Here is a 16,254-nt window from a genome sequence, read left to right as displayed (position 1 = left end):
TCAGAGAGAATAAAGTCAGAAATTACTACTCTGCTTTGCTCTTTGCAATTTTGTTTTTTGTTCTTCCTCCTCCTTGTACCCCTATTTTTACAGTACTGTACCCTGCATCTCACAAACGTGTCCTTTGTCTCTGTGATACTGTAATTCTTGTTCTTTATTGATATGAACCTGCAACCAGTCAAAATCTATTGAGCAGTCAGTACTGTTAATAAATAGAAAGCACAATGTTCAGGGCCATACAATTTGTCCATTGTACAGTATACAGCCTACAATGCACTGTACTGCAGTATACAATACTAAAAGGGACACAAACCAAAGGAGTAAACATGCGATCAATGTGCTTCTTCTTGTCTTTGGGCTGGGTCAGGCCAGAGCACTTAGTCGACATCACAAGCAATATTGTCCCTCCTGAGGCAATGGGGGAAGAAGCCTCTTGTGTGCCGTATCCAGCCCTGACATGATTCCTCACCTATATCACCACAGGCTAAATCCATGGCTTGCAGCAGATTTACTCTGGTGTAGGGTTGTCTATCATACACTTTCCATCTCCAAGAGGAGAAAAACTCCTCAATCGGATTCAGGAAAGACGAGTATGGAGGGAGGTACAAGTTCATAAACTGCCCATTGATGTTAAACCATTCCCTTACCTGAGCTGCTCGGTGGAAACTGACATTGTCCCACACTTTCACATAGGTGGGGATGGGATTCTCATTTAGCTCTTGACCCTGCTGCTCTTGAACCTGCTGCTCAAATCAAATATCTCTTAGAATGGCAATAAATCTTAGAAGGTGTTGGGTGTTATATGGCCCGAGTGTAACATGGTGATGTAGAACACCATGGTTGCTGATAGCAACACAGATTGTGCCATTGCCACCTCGTTGACCAGGGACTTCAACAATGGCCCGCTGTCCAATCATGTTTCGGCCTCTCCTTCTCCTCTTTGCTAGATTGAAGTCTGCTTCATCGACAAAGATGAGCTCATGGGGTCTGTCCAAGGATTCCAAGTCAAATATTGTCTGTGTAGAAATACAATGTACTGTATGTAGGATTTTGTAAGTCGTACAGAGATGTGCGATACTGTAGAGTATAATTAGGCTTCTGATTCACATACATTGTATGTACTGAAGAGTAATGTCATTCACATAGTATGTGTTAGTACTGTAGACAATCTGGATTACAGTAAATGTTTCTGAATGTACACTTACTTGCACATACTGAGCTCGGAGTTCTTTCACCCTTGGTGAGTTGCGCTCAAAAGGTACTCTGTATACTTGTTTCATTCACATCCTGTTACGATGGAGGACACGGTCAATTGTGGAAATGCTCACACTGTCGATTTCCTGGAAGTGTGTGTTGTCTTGTATCACTCGTTCCTGGATTTCTCTGAGTCGTATTGCATTATCTTGAAGGACCAGGCCAACTATAACGGTCTCATGCTCCTGAGTGAATATAGCTGTCCTTCCACCTGCATGTGGCAGTCTTGCAATTCTACAAAAAGTAGTTGTGCAGTTGCAAAACATATTCATGCAGTACAATACATACAGTGATTAACTTTACAAATGTCTATTGGAACAGCTGCATATAGTGTAGTACAGTAAATTTGCAATTACAAAAATACAGTAGTATACTGTACCTGTTCTCTTCTCTGAATGTCCTTACTATGGTGGACACAGAAAATCGTCTCAAATTGGGTTGAACTCTAAGTCCTGCTTCCCTCATTGTCAGTCCATGGACAAGAACATGGTCTATAACTGTTGCTTGAATTTCATCAGATATTTCCACTCTGTCTTCCTCTTCCTCTTTCTTGCCCTCCTCTTCCTCCTTGTCGCCCACCTCGCATACGCACTCATCCTTGTCCTCTCACATTGTTTCTTCTATCCATTCTCAGACTTTCTCCTTTCCACCTTAAACAACCTGTTTGCTCTCTGAACTGGCTTATATTGGTTGTGTCGCATCATTTGAAACAGGTTAAATCAGTTTTGAGTGGTTGTGTTCAATCAATGACATGTTTTCTCTATTGCCACTTGTGTTTACCAGTATGGATGACATGTGCATTAGAGTGCAGAATGTGTTTTGAGAATGAGAATGTGTTTAGTGTTTTGCTGAAAAGTCTAAGTGAGATCTGCAAATTGTGTTTTACCATGTGAAATGGTTTAAGGTATTGACAACAGACTGCATAATTAGCTAAATGAGTCCAGGCAACTGAGAACTTTGTTCAGCCAATGGGTTTTAGTGTTTTAGCAATTGAGAAAAACTGTAACATTGCCAAAGCAAGTGAAGTAGATAATATACAAAAGTGAAATAATCAATAAAAATGAACAGTAAACATTACACTCACAGAAGATCCAAAAGAATAAAGACATTACACATGTCATATTATGTACATATACATTGTTGTAACGATGTGCAAATGGTTAACGTACAAAATAAATAAACATAAATATGGGTTGTATTTACAATGGTGTTTGTTCTTCACTGGTTGCCCTTTTATTGTGGCAACAGGTCACAAATCTTGCTGCTGTGATGGCACACTGTGGGATTTCACCCAGTAGATATGGGAGTTTATCAAAATCGGGTTTGTTTTCAAATTCTTTGTGGATCTGTGTAATCTGAAGGAAAATGTGTCTCTAATATGGTCATACATTTGGCAGGGGGTTAGGAAGTGCAGCTCAGTTTCCACCTCATTTTGTGGGCAATGTGCACATAGCCTGTCTTCTCTTGAGAGCCAGGTCTGCCTACGGTTTCCTTTCTCAATACCAAGGCTATGCTCACTGAGTCTGTACATAATCAAAGCTTTCCTTAATTTTGGGTCAGTCACAGTGGTCAGGTATTCTGCCACTGGGTACTCTCTGTTTAGGGCCAAATAGCATTCTAGCTTGTTCAGTTTTTTTATTAATTCTTTCCAATGTGTCAAGTTATTATCTTTTTGTTTGTTCATGATTTGTTTATTTTGTGTGTCGAGATATAAAATATCACGTGAAAGGTATCCGTAACTAAATGCGGGTGTAGCCTTGCCCTTTCTTTTGAAAAAGTCCTAGTGTGACTATAATACTCAGACATGATTGAAGTTAGCCTAAAGTACATTTTTTTTGCAATTACAATCAGTTTCTTCTGGGAATTGTGGTTAGGAGCACTTCTGATCACAGAGTAGACTATTCAAATTAGCTGGAATGTGCTGTAGGGTGATGATGGAGTTCTAGGTATTTCCTTCAGCACAGGCTAAAGCTAAACCCAATGGCCAATGTATGTCTGCAGCCAGATAGACTATGGACAACAAACTGTGCAGAATGTTATGTTACCATGCACCTACACAGTGATGTAAAGTACTTAAGTAAAAATACTTTAAAGTACTACTTCAGTAGCTTTTCTGTACTTTACTGTTTATATTTTTGACAACGTTTACTTTAACTTCACTACATTCCTAAACAAAATAATGTACTTTTTGCTCCATATATTTTCCCTGACACCCAAAAGTACTTGTTACATTTTGAATGCTTAGCAGGACAGGACAATTGTCCAAAATTGTGCCATCTTGTTTGCTTAATATAATGATTTTTGTATTATTCATACTTTTCCTTTTGTACTTAAGTATATTTGAGCAATTACATTTAGTTTTGATACTTAACTATATTTAAAACCAAATACTTTTGGATTTTTACTCAAGTAGTATTTTACTGGGAGACTTTCACTTTTACTTGAGTTATTTTCTATTACGGTGTCTTTAGTTTTACTCAAGTATGACAATTGGGTACTTTTTCAATCACTGCCTCTATCAAGACAGTTTGTATTTTTTGTATTTGTTAAGTAACTTAAAACTGAAGGGATGAGAAGAAGATACCCACAGTATCATCTCCCTGACTGAAACAGTGAGCACAGGAGACGCCACAGAAGTTCTAACATAGGGTAATAGTACTACTACAGTACTTCCAGTCTCTTGCATATTAGCCTTTCTATGACCTTGTCCTGATATCACATCCCTGGAGAAGGAATGCAAATCGTATCCGTCCAATCCGACTCTGCTACTACCACTACCAACCTCCTCTCTTGCTCTCACCAACCCTACTCTGCCCGGCTGGCCCACAGGATCTTTTCCATGCCCCAGACATAATTTGTGGCTTGGGTTTGGAGGCTGACGGTGCATCTGCGCTCGCTGCTCTGCTGTTTCAGGCGTCGGGTTGGTCAGGTCGCATCATGTACACTGTGCAGTTCTCAGGACCAGCTACCCAGTCACTCCTCCTTCGGAACCGGATAAGTAAATGTTGTTTTTGAAACGGCAATCTGTCAATTCATGGGTTGTTTTGATTGTGTCCCTGGGTACATTCTAAATGACATAACTCACCCAACACTGCAAAGTGAGGATAAGTGCGGTAACTAGGGGGATAGAGGAGATACCCTTATAAACGCTGTTCATTACAAGTTATTTAACCACATATCTGCAGACTTGATTGAATATCATAACAAATACAGTAATCAATATAGGGGGGATTGATTTGTATTAGATCAGCCAGGCATTTAGTTCCATTGTAAATGAGAGACATCAACAGGCAGGGTCTCTCACAATGCAACTTTACCTCATCCTCTCAACTCCCTAATGGTGTGCTAATTCACAGTACAATTTTCTGACATTACATAATGTTTCTGACATTACATAATGAATTGAAGTTCAAAAAGAAAATCTTAACTTAACAAATACTGGAATTAATTTAGCTCACTGAGTATGCTGAGGTCTTTGTTGATATTTCTCCCAATTCTCCAAATGGGACAGTATCATCTGTACATAAGGGCGGCAGGAAGCCTAGCGGTTAGAGCGTTGGGCCAGTAACCCGAGCCAACAAGGTGGAAAATGTGTCATGTGTCGATGTGCCCTTGAGCAAGGCACTTAACCCTAATTTGCTCCAGGGGTGCTGTACTACTATGGCGGACCTTGTAAACAACACATTTCACAGCACTGTGTAAATAATATATAGAGATAGAGATTTAAGATAATACAGTAGGTGATATGGCAGAATAAAGTGGAGCTCTCCAGTCCCATAGAATACCTTAGTGGAACTTAATTCCAATACTTTGTTTCTGGCATGCACATTTTTTTGTGAAATGTTATGACATACTTGAGCCAAATTGTATGTGCACGTAGTGGCATGTCCATTCTCGAAAATCTCTGCTTAAAAGACACCTTGCCATGGAGACTTCGCTAATGGAGTGCAATGTTGTGGAATGATCAGGTTAGCGTTTTTCGTCATGAATCTTGTTCTGGAGGCAGCTCTGCAGAGTGGTCATGAAATCTGATTTTAAACCTAACCCTAACCGTAACCCTAACCTTAACCACAATGCTAACCCTAATACCTAATCCCAACCTTAAATTAAGACCAAAAAGCATATTTTATTTTCATACATTTTTACAATATAGGCAATTTTGACTTTACAGCTGGCCTGTCTAAGGTGAAATTGCTCAGTTCTGCCTCCAGGACAAAACTCAACCTGTGTCTAATGCAGCCGTTTTTGTCACAGTATCAAATCACTACTGTGATTGTTTTCAACTAAAATAGTCAAAAAGAAACAAAAATAGCATCTTAGCAAAGAGACATTTGTCAAGCAATAATTGTATTAGGACTGTCTGGGTGTGGTCTGAGTGGAAGGGGAAAACTGAAAACTAGCTGTTATTGGTAGAGAGAATTGTAACTCTGTCCCGTCCTGACCTTAGTTCCTTTTTTTATGTCTCTATTTTAGGTTAGTCAGGGCGTGAGTTGGGGTGGGCATTCTATGTTTTGTTCTATGTTTGTATTTCTATGTGTTTGGCCTGGTATGGTTCGAAATCAGAGGCAGCTGTCAATCGTTGTCTCTGATTGAGAACCATACTTAGGCAGCCTGGTTTCGCCCTTGAGTTGTGGGTAGATGTTTTCTGTTGTGTGTCTGCACCAGCCAGAACTGTTTCGGTCGTTCGCTTTGTAATTTTTGTGATTTCAGTGTTCATTAAATAAATATGGACACATACCACGCTGCACCTTGGTCCTCTCCTTCCAACAGCCGTTACAAACTCTCTTTCTTATTGGTCTATTAACCAATTTTCCACCTGGTGATGTCATCAGGCAGTTTAAAACTCCATCCCACCATAACAGGTTGAAATTCCAGGTGGTCTTTTCAAACAGGTCTTACACAAAATAGGCATATCATGATTTTCACAGTATTATTTCAACCTCTTAGTGTGGAAATATATATAAAACACGGGTAAATAACATTTTGGACAGCAAACGACCTTGAAACTGAAAGTGCATGCATTTTCCTTTGGAAGCAGGGCAAAATAAAATAATTTGTTCTTAACTGACTTGCCTAGTTCAATTAAGGTTAAATAAAAAAAATAAAAAATAATAACAATAACAACATCTACATGTACATTACCAGATCCAGGGTTGGCCCTAGCCTTTTGGGGGCCCTAAGTGAGATTTGGTTGGGGGGACCACCACTTCGCGGGCAGAACATTTTAGTAGCTCCCCTTTTGACAGCGGAGTTGAATAAACGTTTTCACGCTTGTTCCAAATAAATCATGCCCCAGCATGAGTTTTTTAATGCATGTGATGTCAGAATGCACTCACTGTTCCAAAACGTGATTGTTACACAACAGGAAAGTTAACCCACGCTGCCTTCAAACCAACACACGCTGCCTGCTAATTATCTATAGGCTATGTTTCAACTTGTCCATTTCTTGTTTGGACCTGTGTGCAGTCTTATCAAAGTAAGTGCTTTATTTTCTGTATGACGTGTTGTTGTTTCTACTGCAGCATACAGTATGTACAGAGCATTCAGAAAGTATTCAGACCCCTTGACTTTTTCCACATTTTATCACATTACAACCTAATTCTAAAAAGGATGACATTGTTTCTTCCCCTCATCAATCTACACACATTACCCCATAATGACAAAGCAAAACAGGTTCTTAGAAATAAAATAACGGACATTTCACATTTACATAAGTATTCAGACCTTCTGGAAGGTTCTCCCATCTCCAAAGAGGAACTTTGGAGCTCTGTCAGAGGGACCATCAGGTTCACATCCCTGACCAAGCAAGACCCTTCTCCCCTGATTGCTCAGTTTGGCCGGACAGCTAACTCTAGGAAGAGTCTTGGTGGTTCCAGAACATTGTTGAAGCACCTTTTGCATTGATTACAGCCTCGAGTCTTCTTCAGTATGACGCTACAAGTTTGGCACACCGGTATTTGTTTTTTTTCTCCCGTTGCTGCACAGATATTTTCAGCTCTCTCCAGAGATGTTCGATCGGGTTCAAGTCCGGGCTCTCCCAAAGCCACTCCTGCATTGTCTTTGCTGTGTGCTTAGGGTTGTTGTCGTGTTGGAAGGTGAACCTTTGCCCCAGCCTGGGGTCCTTAGCACTCTGGAGCAGGTTTTCATCAAGGATCTCTCTGTACTTTAATCCGTTCATATTTCCCTCGATCCTGACTAGTCTCCCAATCCCTGCCGCTAAAAAACATCCCCACAGCATGATGCTGCCACCACCATGCTTCACCGTATGGATGGTGCCAGGTTTCCTCAAGACGTGACACTTGGCATTCAGGCCAATGAGTTCAATCTTGGTTTCAACAGACAAGAGAATCTTGTTTATCATGGTCTGAGAGACCTTTAAATGCCTTTTGGCAAACTCCAAGCGGGCTGTCATGTGCCTTTTTGTTGTCATGTGCCTTTTACTTACCATAAAGGCCTGATTGGTGTAGTGCTGCAGAGATGGTTGTCCTTCTGGAAGGTTCTCCCATCTCCACAGAGGAACTTTGGAGCTCTGTCAGAGGGACCATCAGGTTCATATCCCTGACCAAGACCCTTCTCCCCTGATTGTTCAGTTTGGCCGGACAGCCAGCTCTAGGAAGAGTCTTGGTGGTTCCAGAATGACGGCAGTCACTGTGTTCTTGGGGACCTTCAATACTGCAGAAATGTTTTGGTACCTTTCCCCAGATCTGCACCTCAACACAATTCTGTCTCGGAGCTCTACAGACAATTTCTTCGACCTCATGGCTTGGTTTTTGCTTTGACATGCATTGTCAACTATGGGACCTTATATAGACAGGTGTGTGCCTTTCCAAATCATGTCCAATCAATTGAATTTACCACAGGTGGACTCCAATCAAGTTGTAGAAACATCTCAAGGATGATCAATGGAAACAGGATCCATTTCCAGTCTCATAGGAAAGGGTCTGAATAGTTTTGTGAGTCATTTTTTATCAATTAAAAAAATATATTTAAACATTTATTTTTGCTTTGTTATTATGGTGTATTGTGTTTAGATTGATGAGGGAAACAAATATTTCAGCCATTTTATAATAAAGTTGTAACATAACAAAATGTGGGAAAATGCACTGTATGTATGCATATACACTACCATTCAAAAGTTTGGTGTCACTTAGAAATGTCCTTGCTTTTGAAAGGAAAGCACATTTTTGTCAGTTAAAATAACATAAAATTGATCAGAAATACAGTGTAGACTTTGTTAATGTTGAAAATGACTATTGTAGCTGGAAACAGCAGATTTTTTATGGAATATCTACATAGGCGTACAGAGGCCCATTGCAGGAAATTTATTTTAACTCTTTGACATATACCAACAAACGGGTGTGATAATTCGACAGTGGTCCCTGCACCATAAGCTCAAACCGATGTGATTAGAACACTTATTTTGAACGTCCAGTTTTGGTCGATGCAACAGTCAGCGTTTGAGCTGGCCACAATGTTTTTTCACAGAAATATTTTGCACAAACACAGTCCTTGCAAAGTGATGTCCTGAATCAAGGGAAGTGAATGGTGGTAGGCGATACACCCCCTTCAAAATACATACTGCAAACAGACCAAACTCATCTTGTCTCTTCTTATCTTTGGTTGATGTGAAAAAAACAACATGGTGGCACACACAAACAACCCATTCTTGGATTACTTTCCATTTTTAGAAAGTGTTTTACTCAATTATTTATATCAATGGTGAGCTTACCCGTGATGTGATGAATTGTAAATAATAATTGCTATTAGCTATTTCATATTGTGGTTTCTGTCAGCCGAGAGTTAGCTAAATATGACTGCTTGTGTTATATCAATCTTTTCTCAGTTAGTGCTTGGACTAACGTAGCCTACATGTTCTGGTTTGGATAATTGTGTTATGCTGTTGCTACTTCTGTGAATGTCTGAACATTGCATCCACATTCAGGACATAACTTTGCAAGGACTGTGTTTGTGCAGAATGTTTCTGTGAAAAAACCGTGTGGCCAGCTCAAACGCTGACTGTTGCATCGATCAAAACTGGACGTTCAAAATAAGTGTTCTAATCACATCGGTTTGAGTGTACGCTGCAGGGACCACTGTCGAATTATCACACCTGTTTGTTGGTACGTGTCAAAGGGTTAAAATACATTTCCTGCAATTGTACACATTTTGCCATGGGGAGGAGAGAAAATATTGCATTTTTAAAGTAAGGGGCAAATTGTGTAGAGAGAGGTTTAGCTATTTTCCCCAAAAAAGATTTGCCATAAGGCAGAGATAATTTTTCTTTAGTTTTAAAGGTAATTTCCAGCAATTCTGCACATTTTACCAAGACTTATGCCTTATGCATGTGAATGATATCTGAGTGAGTGACAAACAAAATCAATAGAGGCCCCCTGCAGGTCAGGCCCTTCGGCACATGTCCTGCGTGCCCGGTCGGTAGCTGGCTAGAATAACTTACCAATCTTAAAATGTTTAGCTCACATGGCTAATTGAGTGACTGTCAGTGACTGACATAAAATACAGAAACTGCTGAACCACAACCACATTCCTAAATTTCACCATGTGTATTCTACTATTCTAACTCTCAACAGTGAGTTGAGACCCCGACTGTGTTCCTGAACATGTATTTTTCATTTAATTTATGGTAGGGGGCCTCCTAGTGGCCGGGGCCCCTAAGCGACCGCTTATGTCGCTTATGCCTGGAGCCGGCCCTGACAAGATGAAACATTTCCTCATAGCAAAGTTTGATCTTAGTTCAACAAAGTCAATATTTGCCAGCAAACCTCGGTACAGTATCGTAGACAATAAAGAAACACATTGTAGGTGGGTTAGCTTAAGCAGCCCAACAACAAGGTATATTTGACAAGTCAATCTGGGAAAGATTTCAAAGATCTATTTATTAATGAAACATTATCTCTCAATGTTTGTCTTTGGCTTAACGATTCACTCAATTGACTACCTTCCGTTTCAAGCAAGTGAACTCTTTGTGCGTATAAACCCACAACATATGCAATTTGAATTGACTCTCAGCAGACTTGGATACTATTCAGTTATGCACAAGAGCCACAAGATATGATCAGTCCGGTGGTTGCCAAGCAAACCGAGAACACCCCGGGTAAACCATGTGTACAGAGTGACAAAGCTCCAGGAGCCACTATTTGCCTTTACTCTCTTGGGCACCCAAGATCATTTTTTTTAACCTTACAGGATGTTAAACAGTAATTCTTTATAGAGTTAATGTGTACAGATGTAGGATCCTAATTTAAGCCACTTTGCTACAGCAGGAAAATTATTCTGCAGCAACAGGAGATGTGAATTATTATGTGTTTCATAATTTTTCATAAGGGAAAATCAATTCTGAAATTTCAAAGTGGAAAAACACACTTCAGAAGCCTTTTCAAGCCTCAAAGACATAACATGTTTTAAATGTCCTGCCTTGCAGTAAAGTTCTCCTGCAACAGGGTGATCAAATTAAGATCCTACATCTGTATTAGTTTGGAATGGGTTATGGTGTTTTATTTTTTAATAACTAAAGTAAGAGTCAGCTAAAGGAACAGCTGTAGTCATTGGTGTGTCTCTCTTGGGAGACTATATCAGGCCACTGCTGATCTGGAAAACAACGAATCAAAATCTAAAACTGACCCTTACTTTACCCTAACCTTAACCAAACCCTTAACCTTAACCCTTACACTAACCCTAGCCTTTCCCATCTCTCTTAGCCAGTGATGACAACTGGGGATGACCTAGAGAAAGTGTCACCGTCTGTAGGAAGGGGGATAGGAAGGCATGGAGAGAGTGAGGGGGAGAGAGGGAGGGAGAGAGGGGGAGAGGGAGTAAAGGAGAGAGGCAGAAGCTGTGAAGGAGAGATCCCTGTATCTCTGCTCCATGTGTCCGTCCTGCCAAGCTGCAGTTGATGAATGCCACTCTATCCTGAGTTGACAGGGATGTCAAATGTCAAAACCTCCTGTTCAGGCGCTCCACTGTTTTATCTGTGACCTCAGCTCTGACACAACTGTCCAGGTGGCTTGGAGGAAGAGCCCAGTGATCAAAGGCCAGGGCTAAGGCGACACCTGCAGATAAAGAACACAGCGATGGGCGGAGTGAGACTTTACAGCCTACCTACAGCTTTCCTCCCTTCCTACCATCCTGATCGCTGCTCATCCTGACACACAACACGCCTGCCTGTCAATGTGTGTCCTTACCGAAACTGGCAGTACAGTGGCCACATCCTTGTCCTTCCTTCCTGATGTAGCATGAAGTCCTAGAGACTGTCCAAAGAGGTTGTGTCCAGATTGGCGGTCACCTTCAATTATGTGTTTTACCAATATGGCACATTGCACCCAGGGAGGGAGAGGTAGACATAGTGTTGTCAACACCCATGGCAGTGCCCTTCCTGCTGATAAGGAACAGTGATGGCACTAGCCCTGTTTCTTATGTCTTGAAAGTTCTATTATATTGTATTGTATTTGAACTGAGGCAGATCTCAGGAGCTGTGGTAGGAAAGGGGAAGGTGATGGTAGTTTCCAGGTGAATTGAGCTCCTCCTGGGGTGGGTCCTGACTTAGACAGAGACTTATCAAGACACCGGTAGCCTAGCTCCCTCCTCCCTTTTCCTTGAGAACTTTGTAATGTAAACAGAGCAGCAGCAGCGGTGCTGGAGGAATGGCTGGCTGTGTTTAATCAATAGGTTGTGTCCGTCTGGCCTGGCCTGCTGCTATGTGTTCCTGTTGACTGGATTTTAACTCACTCACAGTCAGGACACAGTGGGATTGTGTTCCAGAAAAGAAACATTTGACCGTGCCCGATACAGGTCAGATGGAAATGTGTGCACAGTACCGCATCTTGGTCAACTGCAGTTGTCAATGTTTATGTTTGAATGCTGATTTTACATAAACATGTTTTTTTTAACTGCATGAAACCAATATTTTTGGGGTGGTGATTAACATGCAGTTTGCCTAGACTTGTAGCTTGACCTTTGGTTTGTCATATATGCTTGTTAGAGAACATGGTCTACAGTTGCAGGAAATTAGCAAATACTTAATAAGCCACTATTGATTGTCAGCTCTGTTTGTTTTATGTCATTATCAGCTGTCAACAATGATACTGGTTCACAGTAATCAAAGCATAGTCTCTACAGTATAATCAAAGGAGACAAGGAAACAACAGAACAATTGCGCAATAAAAAGTAAAACCATAATTTCCTTAGACAACACGGACATCTAGTGGTTGACATATAGTTGCACACATTGTCTTATTGAAACGCAATACTAGGAAAACACAAATCGCCCACCCACCAGTTGGGTTATTTTCCCTGGACAGCAAGTAACGCAGATATTCAAGTCTATGAGTCAATTTAGACTAAAACATCAACATTATTAGACTGTCAAAACTGCAGAGTAGAGAAAGGAAAATCAGGAAAATAGAGAGAAATTACCTCACTGCAATGAGTTTAACGTTGTACATCGTCACTCTTCTGTAAATTCATAACTGAATTTTTAATTTTTTTTAAATTTATTTTACCTTTATTTAACCAGGTAGGCAAGTTGAGAACAAGTTCTCATTTACAATTGCGACCTGGCCAAGATAAAGCAAAGCAGTTCGACAGATAAAACGACACAGAGTTACACATGGAGTAAAAACAAACATACAGTCAATAATGCAGTATAAACAAGTCTATATACAATGTGAGCAAATGAGGTGAGAAGGGAGGTAAAGGCAAAAAAGGCCATGATGGCAAAGTAAATACAATATAGCAAGTAAAATACTGGAATGGTAGTTTTGCAATGGAAGAATGTGCAAAGTAGAAATAAAAATAATGGGGTGCAAAGGAGCAAAATAAATAAATTAATTAAAATTAAATACAGTTGGGAAAGAGGTAGTTGTTTGGGCTAAATTATAGGTGGGCTATGTACAGGTGCAGTAATCTGTGAGCTGCTCTGACAGTTGGTGCTTAAAGCTAGTGAGGGAGATAAGTGTTTCCAGTTTCAGAGATTTTTGTAGTTCGTTCCAGTCATTGGCAGCAGAGAACTGGAAGGAGAGGCGGCCAAAGAAAGAATTGGTTTTGGGGGTGACTAGAGAGATATACCTGCTGGAGCGTGTGCTACAGGTGGGAGATGCTATGGTGACCAGCGAGCTGAGATAAGGGGGGACTTTACCTAGCAGGGTCTTGTAGATGACATGGAGCCAGTGGGTTTGGCGACGAGTATGAAGCGAGGGCCAGCCAACGAGAGCGTACAGGTCGCAATGGTGGGTAGTATATGGGGCTTTGGTGATAAAACGGATTGCACTGTGATAGACTGCATCCAATTTGTTGAGTAGGGTATTGGAGGCTATTTTGTAAATGACATCGCCAAAGTCGAGGATTGGTAGGATGGTCAGTTTTACAAGGGTATGTTTGGCAGCATGAGTGAAGGATGCTTTGTTGCGAAATAGGAAGCCAATTCTAGATTTAACTTTGGATTGGAGATGTTTGATATGGGTCTGGAAGGAGAGTTTACAGTCTAACCAGACACCTAAGTATTTGTAGTTGTCCACGTATTCTAAGTCAGAGCCGTCCAGAGTAGTGATGTTGGACAGGCGGGTAGGTGCAGGTAGCGATCGGTTGAAGAGCATGCATTTAGTTTTACTTGTATTTAAGAGCAATTGGAGGCCACGGAAGGAGAGTTGTATGGCATTGAAGCTTGCCTGGAGGGTTGTTAACACAGTGTCCAAAGAAGGGCCGGAAGTATACAGAATGGTGTCGTCTGCGTAGAGGTGGATCAGGGACTCACCAGCAGCAAGAGCGACCTCATTGATGTATACAGAGAAGAGAGTCGGTCCAAGAATTGAACCCTGTGGCACCCCCATAGAATGACTGTATCAAATCAAATAAAGCTTTATTTATACAGCTAATTTCAGACAAGGAATGCAACACAATGTGCTTCACAGGGAAAAAATGAATAAAAACAATGAAAATAAAAACTTCAATATTTACGACACAACAAACATAAGAGGATAAAAAATAAAATAATAATAAAAACTGAATGCCTAAAAGCACGCTAAGGAAAAGCAAAGCTATAAATGTGTGTTTTAAGATCTCTTTTAAATATGTCCACAAATATGTCGACAGTGTAGGCACTCTGAAGGAATGCAAGTAAACATGTTGTTGTTAGACTGAACCAATGATGTACAGTATATCAGTGGAGGCTGCTGAGAGGAGGATGGCTCGGAGCAAATGGAATGGCATCAAACACATGGAAACCATGTTTTATATATTTCATACCATTCCACTCATTCCGCTCCTCCTCAATTAAAGTGCCACCAACCTCCTATGAAATGTATGTCTATGGAATCAACTAACGCTCGTCTAACTCTCCATGTCTGAATAACACAGTGGAGTCATTTATTTTCTTACCTCAGCTAAATAATCACATTAGTAATTGACATTTGGATTGATTTGATTTTTCATGTCATGCCATTATAGTGTGCACTGCTGTCTTCTGTCAATGAGAGGCTGAATGAGCCATGTGCAACCAGGGATACATACAGGCTGGCCAGGGTCACCCGCTGCTCTGGATTTGGCTTGGCCTTGACAGCATGCTGGGTGACATCATCATGGCAGTGAGGTCAACATGGCCACATAGAGGTGCTATAATGGCCAAGTGACACAATGTCCCTCTGTTTCTCTCTGAGGAAAAACTGAATGGGCTGCCACTGCTGCTGCCTGAAACCCTCGGAAGAGAAGACAGAATCACACTTTAAATCACATTGCACAGATACTGTTTATGTATATTTTTTCATGTACAGTAAGTACATATCAACTAAATAGTAGCTAACTATATCAAGAACTACCGGTAATCTGAAACATTATTTGACCAGTTATTTAAATTCAGTAAACAATCATCTTTCTTTAGTAAAGCTGACAGGCAGCTAGGACCTGGGGGGTTCAACACTTCAACCATGACATCAATCACGTCAGTGAAGAAGTCAACACTAACTAGCACTACACAGTCACTCACATAATGAATTCCCCACATTGGGACTGTCACTGAATCACAGCAAATGTAATGCTGACATTTAGCTGGACCTGTATGCAAGCTGATTCGTAAAGATGAATAATGGTCAAATCGTATCACACAGACGTCATGCAATGAGAAATGGTGTGACCGTCACCTCCTGACAGGGCAGTTACATTGCACAGACATTCACATGCCATGCCATACTATTACTGTAAATTGAGCAGACATCATGTGTTTTCCTCACCACCCCTGACTTTGCCCGCTTGCCAATGCTGACGGCAGTTGGAAAAGAGGCATCGTTCACACCTCCTCCCCTACCAGTACCCATTGACATATGGTCAGTACCCCCTTGCTTCTGCCTGTTTCCAGATTTCCCCTTCTATACTAGGCAGGCCTGGCACCCAGTTCTCTCTGCACCTGTAGCTCTCTCAAGCTTTTGCTACGGAACCCCTTGACTCCACACTACATTTCCAAAGGTTAAACCAAAGTATTATGTCTGAAATCTAGTGTTTAATCCAGTCTTCATAGCTAAATATAACTCACCATGAACAGCAACACTTTTCAACATTCATTATTTTGTCTTGATCCACAGTAGTAAAGGGAGGAATCACCTTCCTGTGAAGACATTGGGACCCCATTGCCTCATTACAATGAACAGCAAAGCATTCTGTCAATCAAGTGGACAACTGTAGTGGATAAAGAGAGTTTATTATGCATTCAAGAGCAATAATCAATAAGACAAATGTTTATGCAGCCCATTCAAAGCAGTGTATGTCTGGAGGTCCTCCTACAGTGACCTTCTCTTCCTTACACAAGTTGTTGATCTAGTTGGTTCCCTGTCTTTCTGTTGGGTGGATGTGTGCCCATCATGCGCCTTCTAAAAAGTAACTTGGTTCACGGGACGCTCAATGTCCACAAGATGGTGATACAATCAAATGTTTCACACAGAATTTCATGTAGCTATGACTCATACTTACGATGGTTAGGTCTAAGGGGCTTTTGAAATC

Source organism: Oncorhynchus kisutch, linkage group LG30, assembly GCF_002021735.2.
Source record: "Oncorhynchus kisutch isolate 150728-3 linkage group LG30, Okis_V2, whole genome shotgun sequence".
Taxonomy (NCBI): Eukaryota; Metazoa; Chordata; class Actinopteri; order Salmoniformes; family Salmonidae; genus Oncorhynchus; species Oncorhynchus kisutch.
This window is presented reverse-complemented; position numbering follows the sequence as displayed.